Source organism: Oryctolagus cuniculus, chromosome 7 (genome assembly GCF_051225735.1).
Source record: "Oryctolagus cuniculus isolate XC-2025 breed Fujian yellow rabbit chromosome 7, ASM5122573v1, whole genome shotgun sequence".
Taxonomy (NCBI): domain Eukaryota; kingdom Metazoa; phylum Chordata; class Mammalia; order Lagomorpha; family Leporidae; genus Oryctolagus; species Oryctolagus cuniculus.
The window spans coordinates 119,162,167-119,174,509 of record NC_142873.1 but is presented as its reverse complement, the minus strand read 5'-3'; the positions used below and the strand labels follow the sequence as shown (position 1 = coordinate 119,174,509).

Below are 12,343 nucleotides of genomic sequence, written 5' to 3'. Positions count from 1 at the left end.
AGCCGATGCCCTGGGTGGGGGCTTCTTGCCAGTAAGGCCGTGAGGCCTGCAGAATGACCGTGGGCATGGTGGGGCTCACGGGACCACGGAGACAAGGGCATCAGCAGCGCCGAGGGGAACCCAGCCTCCCGGGGTGGCCAGGGGCTTTTGGGAGAGGCCTGGCCTGGGCTGACTTGGCGAGCATGGAATGGTGGCGAGGTGTGAGACCCAGACGGCCTGATGCCAGGCAGGTCAGGGGGTGGGGGGCAGGAGAAGCGGCTGGGATGCTGAGCAGGTCTGGGTTGGGCTGATCAAAGAGCTTGGCCGTGGGCTACAGGAGATGGGGGCCATGCCCTGTCGGGTGAGAGGGAGAGCTCGTGTTCAGCATTGCATTGGGAAGGGGATTCTGGGAGATGGAAGGCCTGGCTGCCCCTCCCTGCCGGGTCGTCCTGCTAATTTAGCACAGCCCACGCCTGCATCCCAGAAACCACACGACTCCTCCCACCATGGCACCAAAGCCCCAAAGGCCTGTGGAAGCTCGGGTCTCAGCCTTGTTACCCAGCTTACTTTGGTACACCCCATCCCCATTCCATAACATGCTAGAGAGGAGACAAAACCAAAGGAGCAGGGCCAGCATTGTGGTGTAGTGGGTAAAGCCGCCACCTGCAGCGCTGGCATCCCATATGGGTGCCGGTTCAAGTCCTGGCTGCTCCACTTCTGATCCAGCTCTCTGCTAATGGCCTGGGAAAGCAGTAGAAGATGGCCCAAGTGCTTGGACCCCTGCACCCACGTCGGGGACTGGAAGAAGCTCCTGGCTCCTGGCTTTGGATCGGCACAGCTCAGGCTGTTGCGGCCTTTTGGGGAGTGAACCAGAGGATGGAAGATCTCTCTCTGCCTCTGCCTCTCTGTAACTCTGCCTTTTAAATAAATAAAGTAAATCTTAAAAACAAACAAACAAGCAAACAACAACAAAACAAAGGAGCTCCCAACAGCTCTGATGTGAAGTGTCTCGAAGTGGTGCCGCAGGAGACCCGCCCACCTGGCCCCGAGAGGCTGTGTTCCCCGTCTGCCTGCCCTCTGCTGACCCTGGAGAAGCCCATTGTGGGGAGGGGGGATGCAATGCAGCCTGCGTTCCTTCAGTGGGGAACCAGGGCTGACGGTTCCCCAGCCCAGTTCATGGTCTTTCACACGTACACTTTGGGACCTGCTGGTCCCTGGGGAGAGTCTGACATAGACCCTGCTCCTTCAGGCTCTTGGAATCCATCTGCAACACTAGGGCCATGGGAGCAGAGCCCTGGCAGCTTCCTGGTGGAGGTGCTGTTTTATCTGCGCCTTGAAGCACGGAGAGTGGTTAAGCTGCCGGTTGGGACGCCTGCATCCCACATCAGCTGGCTGAGTTCAGTCCTGACTACACTCCGATTCCAGCTTCCTGCTACTGTTACCCTGAGAGGCCACAAGCAATGTCTCAAGTACTTGGGTCCCTGCCACCCACAGGGAGACTTGGATGGAGTTCCTGGCTCCTGGGTTTGGCTTGGCCCAGCCCTGACTGCTGTGGGCATTTGAGAGTGATCCAGCAGATAGGAGATCTCTGTCTTCTGCCTTTCAAATAAATAAAATAAATAAATACATAAAATATAAAAAAAAAATGAAGAAAGATGGGCAGGATCTCCTCCAGGGAAAATAAAAGCTTAGATTTTCTTCTTGTAAAGGATGGCCATGCTCTCTCTCTTTCTCTCTCTCTTACTCTCTCGCTCTCTCCCCCCTGCCCACTGCGCTTCCTTCACCTGACAGCCTTTCCTCTAACTCCAGTGTTTGGTGTGGTTTGTGGCAGCAAAAAGCAAAACAAAATAAAACAAAAACACCAAAACTAAAACATAACTAAAAGAGGTACAAAAATGGTACTGGAAAATTTTTAAATAAACAAAAAATCCCATTAACCAGTTACCACTTCTTTTTATGTTTTAAAAAGATTTGTTTGAGGGGCCGGCACTATGGTATAGCAGGTGAAGCCGCCACCTGCAGTGCTGACATCCTATATGGGCGCCAGTTTGAGTCCTGGCTGCTCCATTTCTGATCCAGCTCTCTGCTATGGCCTGGGAAAGCAGTGGAGGGTGGCCCAAGTCCTTGGGCCCCTGCACCCGTGTGGGAGACCTGGAAGAAACTCCTGGCTCCTGGCTCCTGGCTTCGGATCAGCACAGCTCTAGCCTTTGTGACCATTTGGGGAGTGAACCAGCAGATGGAAGACCTCCCTCTCTCTCTGCCTCTCTGTAACTCTGCCTTTCAAATAAATAAATAAATCATTAAAAAATAAAAAGATTTGAATGAGAGAGAGGAGAGGAGAGGAGAGGAGAGGAGAGGAGAGGAGAGGAGAGGAGAGGAGAGGAGAGGAGGAGAGGAGATCTTTCCACTGGTTCAGTCTTCCATCTGCTGGTTCACTCCCCAGATGGCTGCAACAGTCAGGGCTGGGCCAGGTCAAAGTTAGGATCCAGGAACTCCATCTGGGTCTCCCACGTGGGAGCAGGGGCGCATCCTCTGCTGCTTCCCAGGCTCATGAGCAGGGAGCTGGATCAGAAGGTTGGTAGCCAGGGCTCCAGCTGGCTCTCCAACATGGGATGGAAGCGCATGCCCGTGCCACTTGTCTTCATTTTGTTGTGCACGCTTATTGTTGGTCTTTTTGCTTGGTTGTGCTTTTTTTGGTGGATGTATTAATTCCCTCTTGTTGCTCTAATGGATTATCCCAAACCTAGTGGTGCAGACGGCACAGATTTGTTATCGTACACTTTTGGAGCTCACAATCTGCAGTAGGCGTCACTGGGCTATGACTGAGTTGCCAGCAGGGCTGAGTGCCTGCAGGAGGCCCTGGGAATATTCTGTTTCCCTGCCTTTTCCAGTCTTTAGGGTTTGCCTGCACTCTCTGGCTTGGGGTCCCATTCCTATACTACTACTATTAATAATAACAACAATAATAATTAATGTATTTCTTATTTGAAATGCAGACAGAGAGAGATCTTCCATCGACCGGTTCACTCTGGGTCCCCCACATGAGTGGCAGGGAACCAAGCACTTCACCTGCTGTCTCTCAGCGTGTGCGTTAGGAGGAAGCTGGTGTTGGAAGCAGAACCAGGACTCGGGCCCGTGCACTCCGATGTGGAATATGGGCATCCAAGCGAGGTCTTAGCCTCTGTGCTAAACACCCACCTCTCATTCCTATATTTGTAACCCCTGCATTTTTATTTATTATTATTATTTTTTACTTTGAGAGGGAGAGAGAGATGTGGAGACAGAGTGCCCACCTGGTGGTTCACACTCCAAATGTCTGGGAGCCAGGAAATCCATCCAGATCTACGTGGGTGGCAGGGACCCAACTTCTTGAGCCATCCCTGCTGCCTGCCGGTGTGCACTAGCAGGTAGCTGGAAGTGGGAGGACACGGCACAGCTGAGACTTGAGCCCAGGGGCTCTCCTATGGGACAAGGGCTTCCCAACAGGTGTCTTAACCATAAGTGACCACCCTTCAGTCCTATATCTGAAAGCCGGGTAGGCTGTGCCCAGCGCCATTCACAAGGCCATCTCTCTGGCTCTCTTCTGCCTCTTGCTTCCACTTAAAGATGGCTTATGGTTATGCTGAGCCCCCCTATACTCCTGGGGGGTCTCATCCTAAAGGGGCAAATGTCACAATTCCCTTGCCGTGTATAGTCACACAGCCAAGGCTCACAGGACCGGGATATAGACATCTTTGGGCACCGGTGTTCTGCCCACCCCAGTGAGCTTGGCTTCTGTTCCCCTTTCTGAGTGGTTAAGGCTGTGCTGTGCGGGGAGGGCAGCACGGCTCGAGTGTGCAGGCCCTGGGATGCCTGGGTTCCTGATATTCCCCAGCTGAGTTGGGCCATGCATTTCATCTTCCTGTGCCTCAGTTTCCTCCTTTATACCCTTGTAGGGTTGTCTAGCGGCTCAAATAAATTAAGCCACGAAGATGTCTCAGGACGGCACCTGGCGCATAGGAGCTGCTGGGTAAGGAGGAGTCATTACTGCACAGGTGCTCACAACTCAGAAACTGTGAGCTGGGCTCCGGCTTTCCTCCCAGGAGTCCCCTGCAGGGTGGAAGTTCTCTTTTTAGTGGACGTGCCATGACTCCCACCATGGCTGTCTTGGCAGTTTGTTAAACCTCTGCCTACCATGTTGGACACCTGGCTTGTGCACACTCAGGATCACACGAACGCTCCACTGAGCGCCTCTGGCCCCTCTCCCGATCACACCCTTAGGTGAGCTCCCCAGAAACAGAGTGACAGGGTCAAAGGGCCAGTGTACGTGTGAGGCTCTTGGGATCTGCCGCCTAATTTCATTGCAAAGGGTTGGAGCCAACCTGGGGCTGCCCTGCCCATGCTGGGTGGGGTTGACCCCAGAGAGGCTAGGAAGGAACAGAGCCACTCCAGGCCACTGGCAGGAGGACAAAATGCTGGGGCACCTGCACAGAGATGGGGGACAAGGCCCACGTGTCAAGCAAGAGGCCTGGGTGGACACATGTGGGAGGTAAGCGTGGAGAGTGGGGTTGGTTCCAAGCTTGGAAGAGTCAGCTGGTGACAGGCAGGTTTTTACTTTTTCACTTTCATTTATTTGAGAGAGTGAGCCACCAAGCCAGCTCCTATCTGCTGCTTCCTTCCCCAAATGCCTACAACATCTGCAGCGGGGCCAGGCTGAAGCCAGGCGCTCAGAACTCAATTCAGGTGTCCCACATGAGTGTCAGGAGCATAAGGACTTGAACCATCACCTGCTGCCTCTCAGGGTGCAGGAGGCTGGAGCTGGGAGCAGAGCTGAGACTCGAACCCAGGCATTTTGCAGCAGGCGATGCAGGCATCCCAAGTGGTGGCTTAGCCGCCAGGCCAAACACCTGTTCCTGACAGGTTTTAGAGAAGTGAACAGCATTGTGGGACTGCGCTGGGCTGGATCAGGGAAGGGGCCGGGTGAAGTGGTTCTTGCTAGAAAATCAGGAGGCGACTGGAATTAGCTGGGGGCAGGGAAGACGCCAAGGGGGCACCTGTGCAGTGCAGGTAAGAAGCTTTACTACCTGGGAAGCAGCTTACGCGAGGCAGAGGAAGGGGAGGGGGAGGGGGAGAGCGAGGTCAAGAGGCCGTGCTGGGGGCTCGCAGCCCAACGCTGAAATTCCAGAAATCCTGATGGAAGCAGGGAGGCGGGAGGAGATGCAGGGTTTGCCGGGAGCAGATGGACTCAGCCTGGGAGTATGAGGCCAGCGAAGGAGCAGATTAACGAAGAAGCTGATTAACAAAGAACTTTATTGGGAAAAGTGGAGGGACCAGGCCAGCATCTCAGTAAGGGATGGAGAGCCCAGGCTGTTTCGGCACCTGAGGATGGGTCCTGGTTTCTCCTCCTGCCACACCTGCTCTGGGGTACTCCTGGGTGGGGGGCTCTCTGGGCATGGGCTCTCTCCCACAATGCCTCAGCAGTTCCCCTGGGGAAGGGCAGATGGGCTTCGCCTGAGCTGCCTGCAGGGAGGGGGCCGAAATCCAGCTCACAGGGTTATAGCGCAAGATCAATAACTTCGTGCATCAATCACCCCTAAGCAAACCCCTCCTGCCGAGACCGGCCGTCTTATCTACGGAGAAGCAAGCGGCTCTTTCGGTCCAGTGATCAGCACCTTGCCCAACTCTGGCCCTCCTGCAAGTCTGTGAATTCCTCTGGATAAAGGACAGGCAAGGAGACCCTGGGCTGGGGGAGACAGACCAGAGGCTGGGGCCTGCGTTCAGGACTCGCTTCCTCCATCCATCGCACATACACTTGTTTCCTTTAGAACTTGTCTTCAGCCCCTTTTGCACTCATGGGCTGATATCTACCTGGCTGCCTTAACGCCAGGTGTGCAAGGATGACTACAAAGTGATCCCTGTTAGAACGTTCGCAGTGTCATGGGGGAAATAGGCAGGGACCCAGAGATTGGTAGTCCCCTGCCATAAATGCTGCAAGAGCAGCTGAGGAAGTGCTAGTGCGGCTGTGGGGGATGGGATCACGGAGGGCTTCCTGGAGAGGATACTGCTGGGTTTTGATGGATGAGTGAGAGTTTACCAGGTGGTGTCGGAAGAACGGAAGGGAAGGGCATCCTAGATGGAAGGAACCTCATAAACAGAAAAACACAGAGGCAGATACATCACCCAAGTGTTTCTGTATTCTGGAAATGGAAATCAGGCAGGAGAAAATGACAGGCAATGGAACCGGGGACCAAGGCCTGCAGGGCAGTGAACTTGAAGCAATGGGCAGACCTCCCAACACAACAATGCAGGGTGAAATAAAAATGTTCTTTTCAAGTGCATCCCAGCTCGTATATATAGTAAAGACCCACAAATGGAAGCAGGAGCCCTGAGAGGTAGGCCACAGCCAAGCCTGACTTCTGTCCTGAGGAGTGGCACGGACCTGAGCCCTGGTCCCTGGCCTCCGGCTGATGGCTATTCAGGATAGCTTGGCAAGAGAGTGGAGCCTGGACCCATTTCAAAGTAGAGATTCTTACAGGACACACTGTCACACAGGAGGTGCTGCCCTGCGGACAGTTAAAGAGAAGTAAACCTACCGGCCAATTTTGGTATAGATGATTGGTGGGATTTTAAAAATTCTTTTAGTGATTACTAATGGATAGGGGCCCGCGCTATGAGTAGTAGGCTAAGCCTCCGCCTGCAGCGTCAGCATCCCTATCAGCGCCAGTTTGAGTCCCAGCTGCTCTACTTCCAATCCAGCTCCCAGCTAATGCACCTGGGGGACAGCAGATGCTGGCCCAAGGATTGGGTTCCTGCTACTCACACAAGAGACCTGTATGGTGTTCCTTGTTCCTGCCTTTGATTTGGCCTGACCCTGGCTGTTGTGAGTGTGTGGGAGATCTCTCTCTCTCTGTTTCTCCCTCTCTCTGACTTAATCCAAATGATTAGGGTAATATATCTAGTGAAAAAACTTACAAGCTTGAAAATATAAGGAACAACAGTAGACTATAGCAAATTATCAAGCAGATTTGAGATGGAGCTGAAAAGAACTTCTAGAGATGAAAAATAAAATTAAAAGCACAATGATGGGGTTTAGCATTAGACACGGGTGATTAGAGAATTAGATAAGAACAGAAAATGATGTCTAGAAATTAGCATAGAGAAGCAAAATGGTGGAAAATGAGAGGTTAAGAGACAAAGAGGACAGGACTAGAGGGAGGGACTAACACGTATCTCATCAGAGCTGCAGAAGAGCAGAAAAGGACGGCAAAGCAAATATTTTCTGGGCCAGCGCTGTGGAATAGCAGTTTGAGCTGCCGGCTGCAGCACTGGCATCCCATGTGGACGCCAGTTCAAGTCCCAGCTGCTCCACTTCCATCCAGCTCCCTGCTGATGTGCCTGGGAAAGCAACAGAATACAGCTCAAGTGTCTGGGCCTCTGCACTCGCTTGGGAGACCCAGATGAAGCTCCTGGCTTTTGGCTTCAGCCTGATCCAGCCCTGACTTGTGGCAGTTTAGGGAGTGAACCAGTGGATGGAAGAGCTCTCTCTGTCTCTTCCTCTCTTTAATTCTGACTTTTATTTATTTGAGAGGTAGCTTTACAGAAAGAGGGAGAGATAGAGAGGTCTTCCTTCCGTTGGTTCACTCCCCAGTTGGCTGCAATGGCCAGAGCTGTGCCCGATCTGAAGCCAGGAGCCAGGTGCTTTTTCCTGGTCTCCCATGTGGGTGGAGGGGACCAAGGACTTGGGCCATCCTCTACTGCCTTCCCAGGCCACAGCAGAGAGCTGGATTGGAAGTGGAGCAGCTGGGACTAGAACCAGTATTCATATGGGATGCTGGTGCCACAGGCAGAGGATTAACCTACTGCGCCATGGTGCTGGCCCCGAGAAATCTTTAAAAACAAAAACAAGGCCTGCACAGTGGCTCACTTGACTAATCCTCCGCCTGCAGCGCTGGCATCCCATATGGGCTCCAGGTTCTAGTCCTGGTTGCTCCTCTTCCAGTCCAGCTCTCTGCTATGGCCCGGGAAAGCAATGGAAGATGGCCCAGGTGCTTGGGCCATGCACCTGCGTGGGAGACCGGGAAGAAGCACCTGGCTCCTGGCTTCGGATCAGTGCAGCTCCGGCCTTAGCGGCCATTTTGGGGGTGAACCAACGGAAGGAAGACCTTTCTCTCTGTCTCTCTCTCTCACTGTCTATCTGTCAAAAAAAATATTTTTCAATATTTATGAAATAAATGTTAAAAATGATTGACCAATACCAATCCCCAAATTTAGGAATCACAGTGAATCTGAAGTAGGAAAAATAAAAAGAAATCCATGCTTATATATGGCACAGTAAAATTGCAGAATACATTGAGGCTGGCACTGTGGTGTAGAAGGTTAACTCTCTGCCTACAGTACCGGCATCCCACATGGGCACTGGTTTGAGTCCTGGCTGCTCTACTTCCAATCCAGCTCCCTGCTAATGCACCTGGGAAAGCAGCACCCTAACTGCTTGGGCCCCTGCACCCACATGGGAAACCAGGAAGAAACTCTTGGTTCCTGGCTTCAGATAGGCCCAGCTCCTGCCAATGAGGATGGAAGATCTCAATCTCTCTTTCTCTCAATCAATCTCTCTCTCTCTCTCTCTCTCCCCCTCCTCTCTCTGTATCTCTGCCTTTCAAATAAAGAAAAATAAATCTTAAAAAAAATTGCAGAACGAGCCGGCGCCGTGGCTCAATAGGCTAATCCTCCACCTTGCGGCGCCGGCACACCGGGTTCTAGTCCCGGTCGGGGCGCCGGATTCTGTCCCGGTTGCCCCTCTTCCAGGCCAGCTCTCTGCTATGGCCAGGGAGTGCAGTGGAAGATGGCCCAGGTGCTTGGGCCCTGCACCCCATGGGAGACCAGGAAAAGCACCTGGCTCCTGGCTCCTGCCATTGGATCAGCACGGTGCGCCGGCTGCAGCGGCGGCCATTGGAGGGTGAACCAACGGCAAAAGGAAGACCTTCCTCTCTCTGTCTCTCTCTCTCACTGTCCACTCTGCCTGTCAAAAAAAAAAAAAAAAAAAAAAAAAAATTGCAGAACACTAGTTGGAAGCCGTCAGGGAGAATAGATTGATTACTAAAATGTGGCAGACTGGCTTCTCAGCAGACAGTGGGATATTAACTTTGATATCCTAAAGTACTCATAAAACAGCAGCATTCTAGAATCCTGCATGTAATGAAAATATTTGCAAGAATGAGGATGAAGCAAAGAATTTTGCTTTTTGTCAAACAAAACTAAAAGAGCTTACCATTAGTAGATTCTTTTGTTTAAAAAAAAGATTTATTTTATTTATTTGAAAGGCAGAGTTACAGATAGAGGGATAGACACACAGAGATCTTCCATCTGCTGGTTCACTCCCAAAATGGTTGCAGTGGTTGGGGTTGGGCCAGACTGAAGCCAGGAGCCAGTAGCTTTATCCAGGTCTCCCAAGTGAGAGGGGTCTAAGCGCTTGGGCCATCTGTTGCTGCTCTCCTAGGCTATTAGCAGGGAGCTGGATCAGAAGTAGAGCAGCCAAAATTCAAATTGGAGCTCATAGAGTATGCTGGCATCACAGGTGGCAGTTTTACCTACTACACCACAGCACTGGCTCCTTAGTAAGATTCTTATTGAGGACATTATAAATGTGACACTTTAGGCAGAAGGAAATTGATCCCAGTTGGAAGGACTAAGAATTGATTTTTAAAATCGTCAGTCAAGATATTGGTGAGATAATGTTAAATGGAAACAAACATTGATTGCAAAAAATCATAATAGTATCTAATTGGTGGTGTTTATAGTGTAGAAGAGGACTAAAATAAGGAAAAACAATGACCTAGAGTTGGGAGCTGGCCAATTGGAAATAGTCTTGTCAGGTGCTTGTGTTACTAATTTGCTTATTTTACACAAGAGGATTTCACTATTCATTAATTTTAGACTTTGCTATCTAAAATACTTATATGAATATTAAAATGATTACAGAAGCCCTCAAAAACAGACACAGACTATGTGACTTCCAAGACGGAGAGGAGAAGGAGTGAGAATGCAGTAATCCAAAACAAAGCGGGGACTGAGAAAAATAAAAGTGGGAAAGAAGAGATTGTGTGTCTGGTAATGGCCAAGTCGCTTCTGGATAAAACGCAAAAGCTGGAAGAGACCAGGGGGAGCCAACAGTTGGAAGCAGGGACAGCTACGCGGTGTAAGCAGATGTGACTTCGCACAGACACAGCACTGAGCCCAGGAAGTCAGACACGAGACTGAGCTGCTGTAGAATTCATTTGCATTCAGAACAAAAACAGGCAACTCTAAACTGTGGTGTTTGAAGTCAGCAAGGGGTTGCCCTTGGCGGGATTGTGAGACTGCGAGAGGGCCAAGGAGGGGTCCCGGTAATGCCTCTTTCTAGCCGTGGGTGCGCCCACCAGGTGAAAATTCATCCAACTTGGCATGATGCATGCACCTTTCTGAATGCGTATGATACTTCAGTACAAGTCAAAAACTCGAAAAGGGGGCAGTGCCAAGCCGCTAGGTGGGCAGGGGCAGAGTGGGAAGGGGCCCTGATGCCAGACCACGGAGCTCGGATGGGGCCCGGAAGGCAGCGGGCAGACAGCGAGGCGATGGGGCACAATGCGCGGGATGCAGGTGGCCAGGAGAGAACAGTCCCTCCCTGTGGGCATTACTTGGCGGACTGGCCAGAATCTGAGCTCCAACGAGGAGGACTCGAGTTGGGGCTGAGAGGGCGGGACTGGAAGGACAGGGCAGATTTGAGGTGAAATTGGAAGCTTGGTGGTTGATTACCTGCAGAAGGCCCGGGAAGGAGAGGGAGGAGTCAGACTGGGTCCTAGGGAGAGGCTTGTGGAGAAAGAGCAGGTTCAAGGTCAGGGTTTGTGCCGAGAGACGGAGAACTTGGCTGGGTTTGTGGAGCACAGGGAAGAAGCCAGTGGGGAGGAGCTGTTGATGCACAAGGCCCTTGACGCAGCCGGAGGGAACTGAGTTTCTGGGACCAGGTGTGGACAGCAGAGGGGCAAGGGAGAGGTCAGACGGACAGGAAGGACTGCAGGAGAGTGGCCGTCAGCCGTGTCCTGCTCACACAAGTTCCCCGCCAAGTGCCAACCAGCGCCAGGGCTGAGGACTTAGACTGTCCAGACCCACTCACTGACCTGGGTGAGTGGGGGCACAGCTTCCTGCACAGCCCCACTCTCGTTTGTAAATGGCGCCCAGTGAAGCGGCCCCATCCAGGCCCTGGCACTCGTAATCAACTTAGATCGGGCTCTGGAGAACGACAGCTGCAGAGTCCTGGTTGTCTTATCACGGAGTGGAGCTTACCCCGCCCTCCGGCCCCATCCTTAGCCTGCTCTTATCTGCGCCTGGATAAGCAGGCAAGGCGGAGCAGACGGAAAGCTGAGGACTTGGGCACACAGATAGTCCTCTGGGCTCGCGGCCTTGGGACAGCAGGTTCCCTTGGTGGGTCTCCGTTTCCTCCACGGACTGCCTGATCCCCAAGCCTCTGTCACCTTGGGATAAACAGAGCTTTGAGGTCCGAGAGCTTCTGAAGGGGAAGCCTGGAAGGCCAGGCAAAGAACTCCACCTGCATCTCCTTTCCAGGCGGTTGGCAGGGTCTAGAGACAGAGCCTCCTTCTCCAGGACACCTGCCCTGGCGGGCAGGAGCAGGAGGGGCCTCATTGGCTGGGACTTGGGGCTCATGGTGACTTCATAAAGAGCACCCCACCAGCCCGGGTGCGGGGACCTAGGTAAGCTGAGAGGTGGCTCTCAGCAAGTCCCAGGGGTGGGGGCAGCCAACACAGCCTATTACCACCTGGACCCCACCCCTCCGTGTGGAAGTCTCCCCGCTCTGGCTGTAACCCCAAGGTTAGAACTTCATACCTTTGGCTTAGAGCTGAATTCTCTTCCCAGGTGGAGGTAACCCGCGGTGACCTTTACAAGGGCAGCTCAAGGCTCACAGAGAAGAGTTCCCGCTGGCAAGGCCCTAGGGTGTGGTGGGCGGGGGCTGCGGGGGGAGCCGAGAGGGAGGAGGGTGTGCAGGGAGGCAGTGAGAAGGCAGAGAAACGGGAAACCAAACTCTGTCTTCCTCTCAAGTCCCCCTCCCTCACTCAGGGGGAGGAAGGGGAGGTAGGGAGGGTGCCCTGTGGAGGCTGCTTTGGGCCCCACACGGCTGTCACCGTCACGGGTGAACATCGTCCCATCTGAAATGTGGAGATGGATGCTCAGAATGGTGAGGCCACCTGCCGGGCCCACAGGGCTGCTGCTGAGAAACAGAGCAGGTGTGGGAGCCAGGCCTGGCTGACTGCCCGGCCCTGGAGGTGGCACCGAGGCTGGGCACCAGGAGAGCTGTCTTGTTTCCAGTGAACGTTTCCTCTAGGGTAGGGGTCTG

At 53.0% G+C, this 12,343-nt stretch overlaps 1 protein-coding gene across 1 annotated transcript in view; it reads left to right on the top strand.

Moving 5' to 3' along the window:
* ACOT11 (acyl-CoA thioesterase 11) overlaps positions 1-3,988 on the top strand; it is a 64,625-nt gene extending 60,637 nt beyond the window's left edge. The window contains exon 15 of the transcript XR_016237354.1: positions 3,915-3,988. The gene's annotated coding sequence lies outside the window, so the exon portion shown is untranslated. The remainder of the gene's footprint in view (positions 1-3,914) is intronic.
* The last annotated feature ends 8,355 nt before the right edge of the window (positions 3,989-12,343 follow it).